Below are 15,000 nucleotides of genomic sequence, written 5' to 3'. Positions count from 1 at the left end.
TCAGTTCCGCTCGCTGCTGGGAATGTCCAGCTTCTGGACTGTAGCGTAACACCGCTGTCCACCTAGGAGTCCAACACATCATGCACACACAAGCAGGCACGTATATATATATATATATATATATATATATATATATATATATATATATATATATATATATATATATATATATATATATATATATATATATATATATATATATATATATATATATATATATATATATATATATATATATATATATATATATATATATATATATATATATATATATATATATATATATATATATATATATATATATATATATATATATATATATATATATATATATATATATATATATATATATATATATATATATATATATATATATATATATATATATATATATATATATATATATATATATATATATATATATATATATATATATATATATATATATATATATATATATATATATATATATATATATATATATATATAGTAAAGGCGCATGGCTTAGTGGTTGGGGTATTGCACTCATGATTGCGAGATCGTGGGTTCGATTCCTAGACCAGGCATTGCGTTGCATTCTTGAGCAAAGCACTTCATTTCACGTTGCTCTTCGGTAGTTTCATCTGACATGTGGCAAGTTGTGCACCTGCACAGGTAAAGTCGATTTGATGAAAGGAGTGAGCTTATGTCTACACAAACATTTGATCACTGTAAACAAATCGTTTGTGTAGTTGTTCGACAAGAAATGATCGAACCTTCATACGTCGTCTAACGACGGAAGAGTCCATTATAGATATATATAAAACAAATAATAAATGAGTATATGCATGTATACGTACAGGTATGTGCATACCTACGTCTACCTGTATATATAGGTGCATATCTGGGTACAGGACATTGCAAACAAAACGTAGACAAGAAAATAATAATAACCAGAGTACAGAAAACACACAGGCCACATAGAGAACATTTTCCTTCATATATATATATATATATTATTTTGTTTAAAAGAGTTCCAACACTGTCTGTTTTTTATGTTTTATTTATATCCCTGCAAAACCAATGTGGGATATAGAATATGGAATATACAATATATAATATAATATATAATATAATATACAATATATAATATAATATACAATATATAATATAAAATAAAAATGGATGGTACAATGAAATATGTCTTATCGAATAGATGAAATATTGAGTGTTCAATATAAAGGATATTGAACACTCAATATTTCATCTATTCAATAAGACATATTCCATATATTCAATAAGACATTCAATACTTTATTTCATTGTACCATCCATTTTTATTTTATATTATATATTGTATATTCTATTATATATTGTATATTCCATATTCTATATCCCTCTTTTAAGCAAAATAATATATTCCTCTATACACAATCATACAAAACCCCTTTTTTTGTATTTATTTTTACTCGCATATATATATATATATATATATATATTCTTTCAGTTTTAATCTTGTACTTGTTTCAATCATTAGACTGCGGCCATGCTGGGGTACCACCTTGAAGAAATTTATCGACTCTAGTACTGTTTTTCTTAAGCCTTGTACTTATTCTGTCTGTCTCTTTTGCCGAACCCTTATGCTACGGAGACGAAAGCACAGCACTACTGGTTGTCAAGCGGTGGGGGGGGACAAACACAAACAAAAAGAGATACACACACACGCACACATATATATATACGACGTCTACCAATGGTTTTGGTCGGCCCGTGGCTATAGTAGAAGATACTTGCCCAAGGTGTCACGCAGTGGGACTGAACCCGGAACCATGTGTTTGGGAAGCAAGCTTCTTACAACACAGTCACGCCTGCGCCTGTATGTCTAAAATTTAAGCATATATATACATGTGTGTGTGTGTGTGTGTGTGTCTATGTCCCTATGTATGTATGTACATATATATATGTTGTGTGCGAGTGCACTTGTATGTACATGTGTGTGTTTATAACCTTGATGTACATAGGCGTGTGTCTGTCCATGGTAGGTGTGTACACGCATGTGCACGCACTTGTGTATTTGTGCGTTAGTGTGTCTGTGTGTATATATATATATATGTATTCTTTTATTCCTTTATTCTCTCATTCGCTTCAGTAGAAGACAGCAGCCATGCTAGGGCACCGCCTTGAAAACCCCGCTGCTTATTTTTGAAAGCCTGGTACTTAGACATAAACACACCAACACCGTTGTCAAGCGGTGGTGGGGGACAAACACAGACACACGGACACACACGCATACATACATATAATATACATACATATGACAAGCTTCTTTCAGTTTCCCTCTTCCAAATCCACTCACAAGGCTTTGGTTGGTCGAGGCTACAGTAGAAGAAACCTGAAATGGCATGCAGTGGGACTGAACCTGGAACCATGTGGCTGGGAAACAAACTTCTCACCACATTACCATACACAATGCACGTTGGATAGCGTATGCGTGTTTCTACATATACATGTATGCATGCGAGTGTGCATGTGTGTGCATGTGTGTGCATGTGTATGTGTGTGTGCATATGTGTGTGCGTGCATGTGTAATTATCATTGCGTGGGTGTATACGACGGTGTATGAATATGCGTACTGATATGTATGTTTATTTATGTATTCATGTGTGTGTGAAGCGTACATGTATTGCATGTGTTGTATGTGTGTGAGAGGTGTATATGTGTGTGTGTGTGTGTGTGCCGGTCTGTCTGTGTGTATGTTTATGTGTGTGTCTATTCGTGTGAGTTTCTGCACGTGTGTGCGAGTTTGTGTGTGTGTGTGTGTGTGTGCGTGTGTGTTTGTTTCTGTTAGTGCGTGTGTGATTGTGTAAGTATGTGTGTGTTTCTGCTAGCATGTGTGCGGTTGCGTATTTATATTTGTGTTATTATGCATGTTAGTTTATATGTGTTTAATATGTGTGTGATTGCATATGTGTGGTTGTGTGCGAGTATGTGTGTGATAATGTACAACATTGCGAGACTGCTTCCGTGTGGGGGGGGGGTTTGCTTTAGTGTGTGTGTATGCATCTTTGCATATGCGTTTATGTGTTTGTTAGTGTGTACGTGTGTATTACTATGTAGATATACGTGTGTGTGAATATGTATGCTGTGTGTGTTTGTGTGTTATTTCTTTACTACCCACAAGGGGCTACACACAGAGGGGACAAACAAGGACAGACAAACGGATTAAGTCGATTATACCGACCCCAGTGCGTAACTGGTACTTATTTGATCGACCCCGAAAGGATGAAAGGCAAAGTCGACCTCGGCGGAATTTGAACTCAGAACGTAGCGGCAGACGAAATACCGCTAAGCATTTCGCCCGGCGCGCTAACGTTTCTGCCAGTTCGCCGTGTGTGTGTGTGTGTGTGATATTGTGCAACAGTGCGCGTGAATATGTATGTGTACACGTGCCAGCATGTGCGTGATTATGCGCACGCGCTTGTACGTGTACTTCTACGCATGTGATAATTACTGTGTGCATCTTTGTACGTGTGTGTTTGTGTTTGTGTGTGTTCCACTATGTGCGTGTAGCTCAGCGTATGTACACGTCAGTATGTCATTGTGAGGGTGTGTGTCACTTCATGTATGTGTACGGTTGTGTGTGTGTGTGTGTGTGTCAGTGTGACAAGTTTGTACATCAGTATGTGTGTTAGGGTGCGTGTTAGTGTGTATGTGTTAGTATGCGTGTGTGTGTGTGTGTGTGTGTGTGTGTTTTAGGGTGTGTATGTACGTGACTCAGATCTTAAATGTCAACATTGAAGCTACAAGCAAAGTACGTGAATGAAAAGGAAAAGAAAATAAATAAAATAATAACATTTTTAAAAACTAAATAAAAAGTTGTAATATTCATACCTTTCTGCAGATTTTGTAGTTGTTGTTGTAGTTTTAATAAATATAGCTTCCGGGAAGAGAGATTGAAACCCGAATCTCAGAGTCACCAGAAGATGCTATTGTCACCATAACAACTTCAATAATGACGGTAATAATAAAAATAACAATGATGATGATGTTGACGGGTACCGTTCGAGTTTTTCTACTCAAAGAGTTCCTTTTTTTGTTTTTTTTTTTGCCCAATATTTACACGCTGTTAATTATAGTTTTATCTGCTTCGAGATCCGCCTTTACAAAAAACACTATAACGATGTTAGTGATGATGCTTTACACTCTGGGGTAGTTTCTCACAATAATTTGGTTCGTCGTCGTCGTCGTAGTGGTGGTGGTGGTGGTGCGAGGTGGGAGGAGAGGCTCGGAGCGAGCTGAGTTGAAGGAAGATCGAATAGAGTTGTTTCGATTACATTTCCACCGTAACCCCGTACCCCAGTACCCCCTGGTAATACTAATACTAAACGGGACTAACAATAATGATTAGTAACAATTAGTAATAATAAGTAAGAATAACGAAAGGCGCAAAGAGCTGCGTGCGTTCGGTTGTGCAATGGGAAAGAGAGAGGGAGAGAAAGGAAGAGAGGGGGAGAGAGAGAGAGAGAGAAAGGAAGAGAGGGGGAGAGAGAGAGAGAGGAAGCGACAGTCCAAAATAAGATACTTGTAACTGCTACATAAGTATGTTTCTCGTTAGTTGACAAAAGCAACCAGCTTCCACCGTGGCTAATTACAGGTATGCTGCTGCAACTGTAGTAGTAGTAGTAGTAGTAGTAGTAGTAGTAGTAGTAGTAGTAGTAGTAGTAGTAGAGGAGGCGTTATACGATATAAACTACACTCATTTTTTTTGGGGGGGGGGGGGGGTATTTCCTTTTTCGTTCGTATTCTCTCGCGGTTCGATCCACCCACCCAGAGAAGACGGAGAAACGTAAATAAAAATGGAAATAAATAAATAAATATATAAATAAAGTCTTTGAAATGCCGGTTAGTGTTAGGTTTGAACTCAGAACACTTTTTTAGTTTTGTTTTGGTTTGCTTTTACCTTTCCTAGGGCAATCTTTCTGGCGTTCTTTCCATCCGGCTTTCTCTTTCCGCCCGTCTTGTTTTGTCTGGCCTCGTCTTCTCTGTGTCTGTGTCTGTGTCTGTCTGTCTGTCTGTCTGTCAGTCCGTGTGCGGATGAGTGAGACGAGAGGCCGTCGTAAACTCTTTCGTTTGTCTCTCTCAGTGTTGCGAAGAGCAAGGAAAACGAGGAAAACAAAAATAAAACACAAAAAGTTGTTGGCAACGCCGAGAGCGCCACCAAACAGCCGACAACAACAAACTAACTCACTCAGCTCTTGCTCTGCGTGAGTGTGCGAGGGAGAGTGCGTGTGAGTTTGTGTGTGTGTGTGTCTGTTGGGTGTGTATGCGTATATACGTGTTTACCTAAGTATATATATATATATATATATATACATGTGTGTGTGTGTGTCTCTGAGTACGTGTGTGTATCCGGCTTTGAGAACGTGTATATATATATATATATATATATATATATATATATATATATATATAATTTCTTGTGTGTACGTATACACTTAAGTACATAAATGTACTGGATATTTGTATCTCTATAAACCTATATATTTGTGTGTGCGTGTGTGTGTGTGTGTGTGTGTGCGTGTGTGTCTGTGCGTGCGTGTGTGTGTGCGTGTGTTACACCCGTGCACACACACATAGATATCATTGCTCGTTCTATTCTCCTCCCCCTCCTCGATATTCTACTTCTCCCGATTCATCCTCCCACCACCACCGCCACTATACTACTACTACTACTACTACTATTTATAAGTCACCGAGCCAACGATGTAGCATCTATGTTGCTTCACACGACCTGCTAGAAATAACAGCCAACTCTCCCCTTCAGAAGCACCGCGCGCGCCGCCTTAGAAATGTGAAAGGTTGCATTAGATAATGGAGTCGTTGAACAACGCCCTAAAGTGACGGAGTTGGCGTGGCTGGAACGCCTTTGATCTTAATATTGCCTCAATCACCGTTGACCTGGAGTTAAACAGCAACCAACAACAGCTGCTGCTGCTACTACTACTACTACAAGCAGAAATACTAAAACTATTGATATTACGACTGTTGCGATAACATTACTACGACGACAACGAGCCTACAATCAGTAGCGTCTCCTCCTACCCTGCCTCAACCTATTCCTCTCATTAGAAACTCCTCCCCCTCCCTCCTATTACAGTATTAGTAACATAGAGTCACACTCGAGCGCAAAGTCGTGGACGTTTGACTTGTATTGTTTAGAGTCCAGCTAGAGTTATCGCCCCCTTTTTTTATTTTGTTATTTTTCTCTTCGTCTGGTTGTACGTGTTGCAGCGCTGGGTGGCCGGTTTCTCTTTCTCTGACTGCTTTATGTTAAAAGAGCGTTATTTCTCCCTCATCTATGCCCACAGAGGCTAATAAAAGGGGCGGAACTGCCCACTTTTGGAGAATTTGACTGTTATTCATATTTCAGTTTTATACACGAAGTTTTGTGCTAAGACCCACTTGTCCCTTGTGTTGCAGTGTCTCTTTTTGTCTTGTTCGGCCATCATAGCCAAAACAGGAAACATTATTATCATTATTATTATATTATTATTATTATTATTATTGTTGTTGTTGTTGTTGTTGTTTTTGTTGTTGTTGTTGTTGTTATCGATGGAGTTAAAGCGGCGTGCTGGCAGAATCGTGAGCCAGTTGGATAAAATACTTCGCTGTATTTCTTCCGTCTGCTGCTATGTTCTGAGTTCAAATTCCGCCGAGGTCGATCTGTCTTTTATCATTTCGAGGTCGATAAAATAAATACCAGGCCAACACTGGGGTGGGGTCCACGTAATCAACTTCCTCTACGGCCTCAAAATTGCTGGCCTTGTGCCTAAAGTAGAAAAATCGAGGTAAAAGAGGCGAGCTGGTAGAATCGTTTGCAAGTCGGACAACATATTTAGCCGGTTCTTTACGTTCTGAGTTCAAATTCTACCGACGTCAACGTTGCCTTTTATCCTTTAGGGGGGCCGATAAAATAGGTACCAGTAGAGTACTGAGGCCGATGTAATCATCAAGTAACCGCCAAAATTTCAGGCCTTCTGCCTGTAGTAGAATGAATTACCCCTCATCTATGCCCCTGTGGCTAATAAAAGAAATTACTATCATTATTATTATCATTATTGTTGTTGTTGTTGTTGTTGTTGTTGTTGTTGTTGTTGGGTGAGAGAGCAGTACATGCCATCAAAGTGATACTGGGGTAAAGTATACGAAGCCCAGCATACCCATCATGACTACCCGTCTGATAAGGGTACACCAGGCACGTGCATCACAACCATATTTACGCAACATGGTAATCTTATATCAAGATAAACAGCGCATGACCTTGCAGGTAGGGCCCAATTAGAATTTTCTTCAGGTCGTTTAGCCCAACCCGCTCAAAAGGTCACTGAATAACGGTTGTTTAAGGATGTTGAACGAAACACTTATGTTTCCAAAGGTGAATTATCCAAACCCCAAAGAATTCAATACATGGTTATGATGCTCCCCCACTACTTCTGCTCGTGATCAGAGAAGCACATACCATCAGCCACTAAGGGACATGCTCAACTGGTTATGAACAAACAACTAACAAGCAAATCTGTGCTATTGAGCAGAATATTTGTTGAGGCCGATCTTTTATACGAAGACAAAACAATAAACATGATAAACACCTCCAATCAGTTAAGACGAGAAACCATGAGAGCCACTTCCTGGAGCCATGAAAGCCACTGCTCGTTATTGTTATTATTGTTCAGTAGTTTTATTTTTATAACGTGCTTTCACTTCACTACCGAGCGCAGCTCTGTGCGCCTTGGGTATGTGCTGTGGTTTGCTGTGGTGCTCTTATGTTTACTGTATTGAAAGTGTTTTGCGTAGGATGTGTGCAGTACCCAGTAGTGCAATTTTCTGTATGTTATATATATTTGTAAGTCCTAGTATTTTTGTTATGTATTTGTCTGAATATTTTTTTATTATACCTAAGGCACCTATTATGATAGGAATTGTTTCTGTTTTTAGATTCCACATTCGAGTTATCTCTATTTCCAGGTCTTTGTATTTTGAAAGTTTTTCCATTTCTTTTAGAGAAACGTTGTCATCTGCTGGTATTGATACATCAATTAGAAAGGATTTTTTTTCTTCATCATCTTTGACAACTATATCTGGTCTATTTGCCTTAATTTCTCTATCTGTGTGTATTGGCATATCCCAGAGTATGGTTGCTTTCTCGTTTTCTGTGACCTTTTCTGGCGTGTGTTTATACCATCTTTTTTCTGTTGTTATTCCATAGTGTTGGCATAGCTTCCAGTGTATATAGGTCCCAGCTCTGTCGTGTCTGCGAATATATTCCTTCTTAGCCAGGACTGGGCAGCCAGAGTTATTATTATTATTATTATTATTATTATTATTATTATTATTATTATTATTATTATTATTATTATTATTATTATTATTATTATTTAGGTGGCCAGCTTCCAAAGTCGCTTGGCATGACGGGTAAAATACTCAGTGACATTTTTCCACCTTTACGCTCTGAGTTCAAATTCCGCCGACGTCGACTTTGCTTTTCATCCTTTTGGGATCGATAAAATAAGTACCAGCTGAGCACTGGAGTCGATGTCGTCGACTTAGTCCCTTTTCCCCAAATTGCTGGCCTTGTGCCAATTATTAACATCGATTTAACTGCCATTTTAACAGCAACTGGCTTGGCTGATATGTGTGCTTGCGAGTGTATGTGTGCATGACACGCATTCTCTCTCTCTCTCTCTCTCTCTCTCTCTCTCTCTCTCTCTCTCTCTTCTCTCTCTCTTTCTCTTTTTCTCTCTTTTTCTCTCCCTCTTTCTCTCTCTCTCTTACTGTTCTCTGTCTATTTATCTTGCATTAATATAATATTTTAGCAAACTCTGTTTTCCTTTGGTCATATCGTCTCTGAAATCAGTGACAGCCGAGTTTCTTTACAAAAATATTAAACCTGTAAAATAAATAAAACTATTATATTCTACTGTTATATCTATTAATACTTGTATTGAGTCCTCACGATTGGATCTTTTTTTTCATCTGAAAGGATGAAAAGCAAAGCCGACCTCGGTGGAATTTGGACTCGGAACGTAAAGACGGACGAAATGCCGTCAGCATTTGGCGCGGCATACTAACGATTCCGCCAGCTCACCACCTTAGACATATATACACATGTACACATATTAATCATTCTTCAGTCTTATAACAAATATTACATTCCGGAAATTCAGAAACAAATTTTGGAGCCTCCTAAAGTGCAACCCGAGTTTTATGGTTAATCAAGATATGTGATAAAACCTCCAGGGAAACAAATATTTATAGAAGGCTATTGTTTCTGAGTATTATTACCTACAGTATAGTTTGAAGAAATTCCATGTTGACACTTACAAATCTATTAACCAAGATGCCTAGGAGATTGCATCCGGCTTTAAAATAGGCGATAGGCTACAAACTTTGGCTCACTGCCCACTTCGTAACACACTCAAGGACCATAGTATAATTTCTTTAACCATCCATACCATACGTTATTCAACCTTGAAACAACAGGCATAGTTAGAAAATATTGGGTTCTATCATTTCTTTTTTAAATATATATTAGTAACAGAGGCAGAATTAATATCTAGAGGTAATATTTATTCCCATTTCCACGTGGATGTTCTGTTAGAATAAACTATGCTGTGGTAGATATCATGAGAGAAACTTTAATATTCTTTTCTACTCTAGACACAAGGCCCGAAATTTGGGGGGCGGGGGGGGCAGTCAATTAGATCGACCCCAGTACGCAACTGGTACTTAATTTATCAATCCCGAAAGGATGAAAGACAAAGTCGACCTCGGGATACTCTCATATTGTCTCGTCAATGATGGTCGATTGACTGCTAAAGAAAGCAGCGACTCCACCACCTCCCCACCAGTGATATAGAGGAAAACTTTGCCAGAACAGACACTGGTGTCACGATTAGCCAATGAGCTTGTTAAAATATATATACTAGCGACAGAGGCAGTATTAATACGGAGAGATATTTGTCCCTACTTAAATGTGGATGTTCTGTTAGAACAAAACTATACTGCAGTGGATTCCATGAGAGAATACTCTCATATTGGCTTTTGATGCAAAATGCGCGCTAGCTTATATTGCTAGCGGGGACATTTCCCTGTCACTTCAAGCACTGAGACCATGAGATCACGTGATTTCAACCTTCCTTGGTCTTGAATCATTTATAGAAAAGTAGTGAAAATTCTTGTCTATTATACAATAGCATTTAGTATCATTGACAATAATAGAAGTACTTTCAGTTTTATATAGGAAATCGCATTTATTAGCCTTCGCAAATACCATAACGCCAAATAGTCATTCAGGCATTAAGATCATTCAAAACGCCAGGAAGTTTAACCTGTTTTCCGAAAATGCAACCTGAGCAAAATAGAATAGAAAGATGCAACTCTGGCTGCTTTTGATGGAGCAGAAGTAAGTGAAGCATTTGGTTTATATGTTGCAAAAAGAACTTCCCGACATTATATATATTTATATATTATTGCGTTGATAGATTATATTCTGTTGGAAATATGAACGATCTTAATGGAAAGATTCAGAAGAAAATATATTAATGCTCAATGAATATAAATCCAAAATTACTGTCGAGCGTAGCCTAGCAACAGACAGCTCTCTAGTCGTAGCGTTAAAGTTAAAAGCAAACTAAAGTATCATTTATTGTTCTTTTCTTTACTAAACGAGTAAGACCAACAAAAAGAGACCGATAGAATAAGTACCAGTCTTAACATAGTTACTTAATTCGATTTGACCCACTAAATCCTTGAAGGTGGTGCTTTATATATACATAAAGCCCTGTGAGTAGATTTGGTAGACGGAAACTGAAAGGAGCCCGTCACATATGTGTGTGTGTGTGTGTGTGTGTGTGTGTGTGTGTGTGTGTGTGTGTGTGTGTGTGTGTGTGTTTGTTATTTCTGTCTGTGTTTGTCCCACCACCTCATCATCGCTTAACAACCGATGTTGGTGTGTTTACGTCCCCGTTTCAGGGATGTGAAAGGAATTGTTCACACAGAATTTGTTCCTCCTGATCAGACTTTTGACCGGACATTTTACTTGGCAGTTCTGAAGCATTTGCGAGACGCGGTGAGACTAAAACGCCACGACCTGTGGAGAATGGTGATTTCATCACGACTCTGCACCTGCGCACACCGCTTTGAGTGTGAGACAGTTTTTGATCAAAAATGGCCTGACTCCGCTTACCCACCCTCCCCATTCCCCCGATCTTACTCCCTGCGACTTTTTTTTTTTTTGTTCCCTCCAAATGAAAAATTCCTTAAAGGAAAACGTTTTTCAAATGTGGAAGAGGTGAAGAAAAAAACGACGACGAAGGAGTTAGAAGGCATGACTTCGCAAGAATTCCAGGACTGCTTCGGAAAGTAGAAAACGCGTCTGGGCAGATGCATTGCTTCAAATGGAGAATACTTTGAAGCCGGTAAAAGTATAAACATGTAAAACTAAGGGAATAAAATAATATTGCAAAATTCCGGTTTCTTTTGGCTACCCTCGAAATATATGTATGTATGTATGTATGTGTGTATGTATGTATGTATGTATGTCTCTTCTATTTTTTTAATTATTATAAATCTTCCACTGAGGAGGGAACTGGTTTCCAACAAAGATACAAGGCTCCATCTTTGGGATGTAGTTAACACAGACAAATTCACATTTGGAACTTGAGAAAAGTCTTGCATATTTTTACTGTTCCACTCACAGATTGCACTTGTAATGTACGAATCAGTCGATCGATTTCTCTTTCTGAAAATCCAAGTTGATCTAGATTCTCCTGTAAACGTTTACTAATAAAAACCTTGTGCTCCAATTATTATTGGTATGAATATGAATTCATAGTCTGGATGTAGAAGCTGGAGGTTTCGAAGCAGTTGTCCATAGATAGCCTCTTTTTCTTTGATTTTCAAAGAGATATTTATATCTGCAGGGCAGCTAATCTCTCTGATGGTACATACCTTTGCCCCTCTATCCCAAACAACAATATCTGGCTTGCTATGTTTACATTTGACAGAAGTTTTGATGGGAACATTCCACCAGTATTCCTTGAGTTGGTGTTTATGAATATATCCCATAACAGAGGGATTTTCTAAGCTATTTCAGGACAGTCTTTTTTTTTCTGCGGACGACATTGTAAATTGTTTTCGCAACAGCATCGTGCCGCATAGGGAGGTAGTACCGTGACGACATTTTAGGACAGCTGATAGTCACATGCGTAATGTCTTCCACAGAAATATGACATAGCCTAGACATGCGGTTGTCACCTTGGGATTACAAGAGCGTCACTGTCTCTCTTGTTCACCAGGTACTTTGTGGCATTCTCCTGTCCCTGGATTGAAAACGCATAGCCTTCAAAGTGAAATGCCATGTAATGGTCTTGTGTCCAAGAGAGGCTGTGCTTCATGTCGATTATACTGTCTTCTTCAAGCTTCCGGCATAGTCTTTTTTTCTTGTGTGTGTATGCTGAGTGCTTTCCATCCAGGTCTTCTCTGAAGTAAGAGAGCCCAGCTGTTTTGGGGCTGTATAGAAGATCGTCAGGAAGAGAGTGTTTCTTGAGGAGTTCACTGCTAACTCGTACAATGTTGCTCACTTCACTCTTCAGCACTGCATTTATGTATGTATGTATGTATGTATGTATGTATGTATGTATGTATGTATGTATGTGGAGGCGCAATGGCCCATTGATTAGGGCAGTGGACTCGCGGTCATAGGATCGCGGTTTCGATTCTCAGACCGGGCGTTGTGAGTGTTTATTGAGCGAAAACACTTAAAGTTCCACGAGGCTCCGGCAGAGGGTGGTGGCGAACCCTGCTGTACTCTTTCACCACAACTTTCTATCACTCTTTGTTTCTGTTGTGCCTGTATTTCAAAGGGCCAGCCATGTCACACTGTGTCACGCTGAATATCCCCGAGAACTACGTTAAGGGTACACGTGTCTGTGGAGTGCTCAGCCACTTGCACGTTAATTTCCCGAGCAGGTTGTTCCGTTGATCGGATCAACTGGAACCCTCGACGACGTAAGCGACGGAGTGCCAACATGTATGTATGTATGTATGTATGTATGTATGTATGTTAAGTACATAAGTACAGACAAGAGAAATTTAAAAAGGGAAAAGAAGCACTCAACACCAGAAAGTTATTTTATGGTTGTAACAGCTGGCATCTTCTTATTCGAATTCCATCTTCCCAATCATCAGATTGGATATGGACTTCCTTAGAAGTTGTAGTGGTGAATTGGAAGAATTTTTCTTTTGTTGGGGAGGGGATTCCAACGGATGTGTGTGTGTGTGTATATATACAAATATATACACATATATGTGTGTGTGTACGTATTTTCGTTTGTGGGCTATGCTTGTGTGTACATGGGTATGTGTGTACATATCTTTGTAAGGGTATGCATAAATGTATACATATATAAATATGTATATGTATATATATATATATATGTGTGTGTGTGTGTGTTTGTGTGTGTGTGTGTTTGTGTGTGAAAGAGAGAGAGAGAGAGAGAGAGGAGAGAGTGTGTGAGAGAGAGGAGAGAGTGTGTGAGAGAGAGGAGAGAGTGTGTGAGAGAGAGGAGAGAGTGTGTGAGAGAGAGGAGAGAGTGTGTGAGAGAGAGGAGAGAGTGTGTGAGAGAGAGGAGAGAGTGTGTGAGAGAGATTGTAAGTTGGAGAGATACAGAGAGCATCAAGATAAAGATGTAGACAGCTGGTGTATCTAAGTCACGTGATAATTAATTAGGAAGACAGAAAGACAACAGTGGAAGGGAGAATGGGGAGTAAAAAGAGGGGGAAGAGGATGGAATACTGACAGACAAACAGACAGACAGACAGACAGACAAACAAGCAAACAAACAGGTAGGCAGATCTTTTGAAGAGAGAATATGATACAGCAGACGAGCCTTTTAAAGATTGCTGTATTTGTTAACTCTCCAAGTCAATCCTAGATTGGGTAGGCCTATGACACTCCAGCCATGATCATCCAACCGAGTAGGATGACCTAATTATATGACCTAATAATCTAATGTGCGTTCCTCTCATATCTTTAAACTCCTGCCTGTCCAAAGCATTTTCATAAATGTTTGTCCTAAACATCCATGCTTGTTTTCAGGCTTTTTTATATTTTGAAGGTTAATTTGGTTTAGTTCGTAGGTAATATGTACTGGTACTACTTATTCTGTTTACATTCTGTGTTCAAATTCCGTTGAAGTCGACATTGCTTTCATGCTATCCAAATCGATAAAATAAGTACCAGCTGAATACTGGGTCGATGCAACCGACTTACCCCTTCCCCCAAATTGCTGGCCTTGTGCCAAAATTTGAAATCACTGTGTTGGTATTATATTAGTCGGTAAGAAATATGTGTTGGTACTATGTTTGTTGATGGGTCATATGTGTTCCTGCGATGTACCATTCAAAATAGGAACCTGCGTATATTACATGAGATCCACAGAACGCATCACAAACAATTTTAAGACATTTTACCTTTTGCTTTTAACCTGCTTGAGTCTCTAGACTGTGGCCATGCTGGGGCACCGCCTCGAGGAATTTTAGTTGAAATAATCGACACCTGTACTTATTCTCGTTTCAAGTCTGGTATTTATTTTATCGATATCTTTTGCCGAACCACTAGTTACGGTGACGTAAACACACTAACACCGGTTGTCAAGCGGCGGTGGGGAGGCAAACACAAACGCAAAGACAAAGACAAAGACACACACATGTATATATGCATATATATATATATATATATATGTATATGTGTATATATATATATATATATATATATATATATATATATATATATATATATATATATATATATATATATATATATATATATATATATATATATTATATACTCCGAGAGCAACTGTAGGTAGCAGCACCAACAGTCGCCAAACAAATATCCCACGCATACATACACACACACACACATACACACACACATAGATACTTACATACATACATACA

The 15,000-nt window shown here is 38.6% G+C and overlaps 1 protein-coding gene across 2 annotated transcripts in view; it reads right to left on the bottom strand.

The window, feature by feature from the left end:
• The window catches only part of LOC149131308 (uncharacterized), a 75,702-nt gene that overhangs the window by 30,988 nt on the left and 29,714 nt on the right, over positions 1-15,000 (bottom strand). The window contains exon 1 of one of the 2 annotated variants that reach the window (XM_089340659.1): positions 3,871-5,357. The exons of the other annotated variant lie outside the window; for it this stretch is intronic. The gene's annotated coding sequence lies outside the window, so the exon portion shown is untranslated. Of the gene's footprint in view, positions 1-3,870; positions 5,358-15,000 lie in introns of those variants that run through there. 2 annotated transcript variants of the gene reach the window in all.

Source organism: Octopus bimaculoides, chromosome 23 (genome assembly GCF_046866305.1).
Source record: "Octopus bimaculoides isolate indiv1 chromosome 23, ASM4686630v1, whole genome shotgun sequence".
Lineage (NCBI taxonomy): Eukaryota > Metazoa > Mollusca > Cephalopoda > Octopoda > Octopodidae > Octopus > Octopus bimaculoides.
The sequence above is the reverse complement of the archived record's forward strand: the minus strand, read 5'-3'. Positions and strand labels throughout refer to the sequence as shown.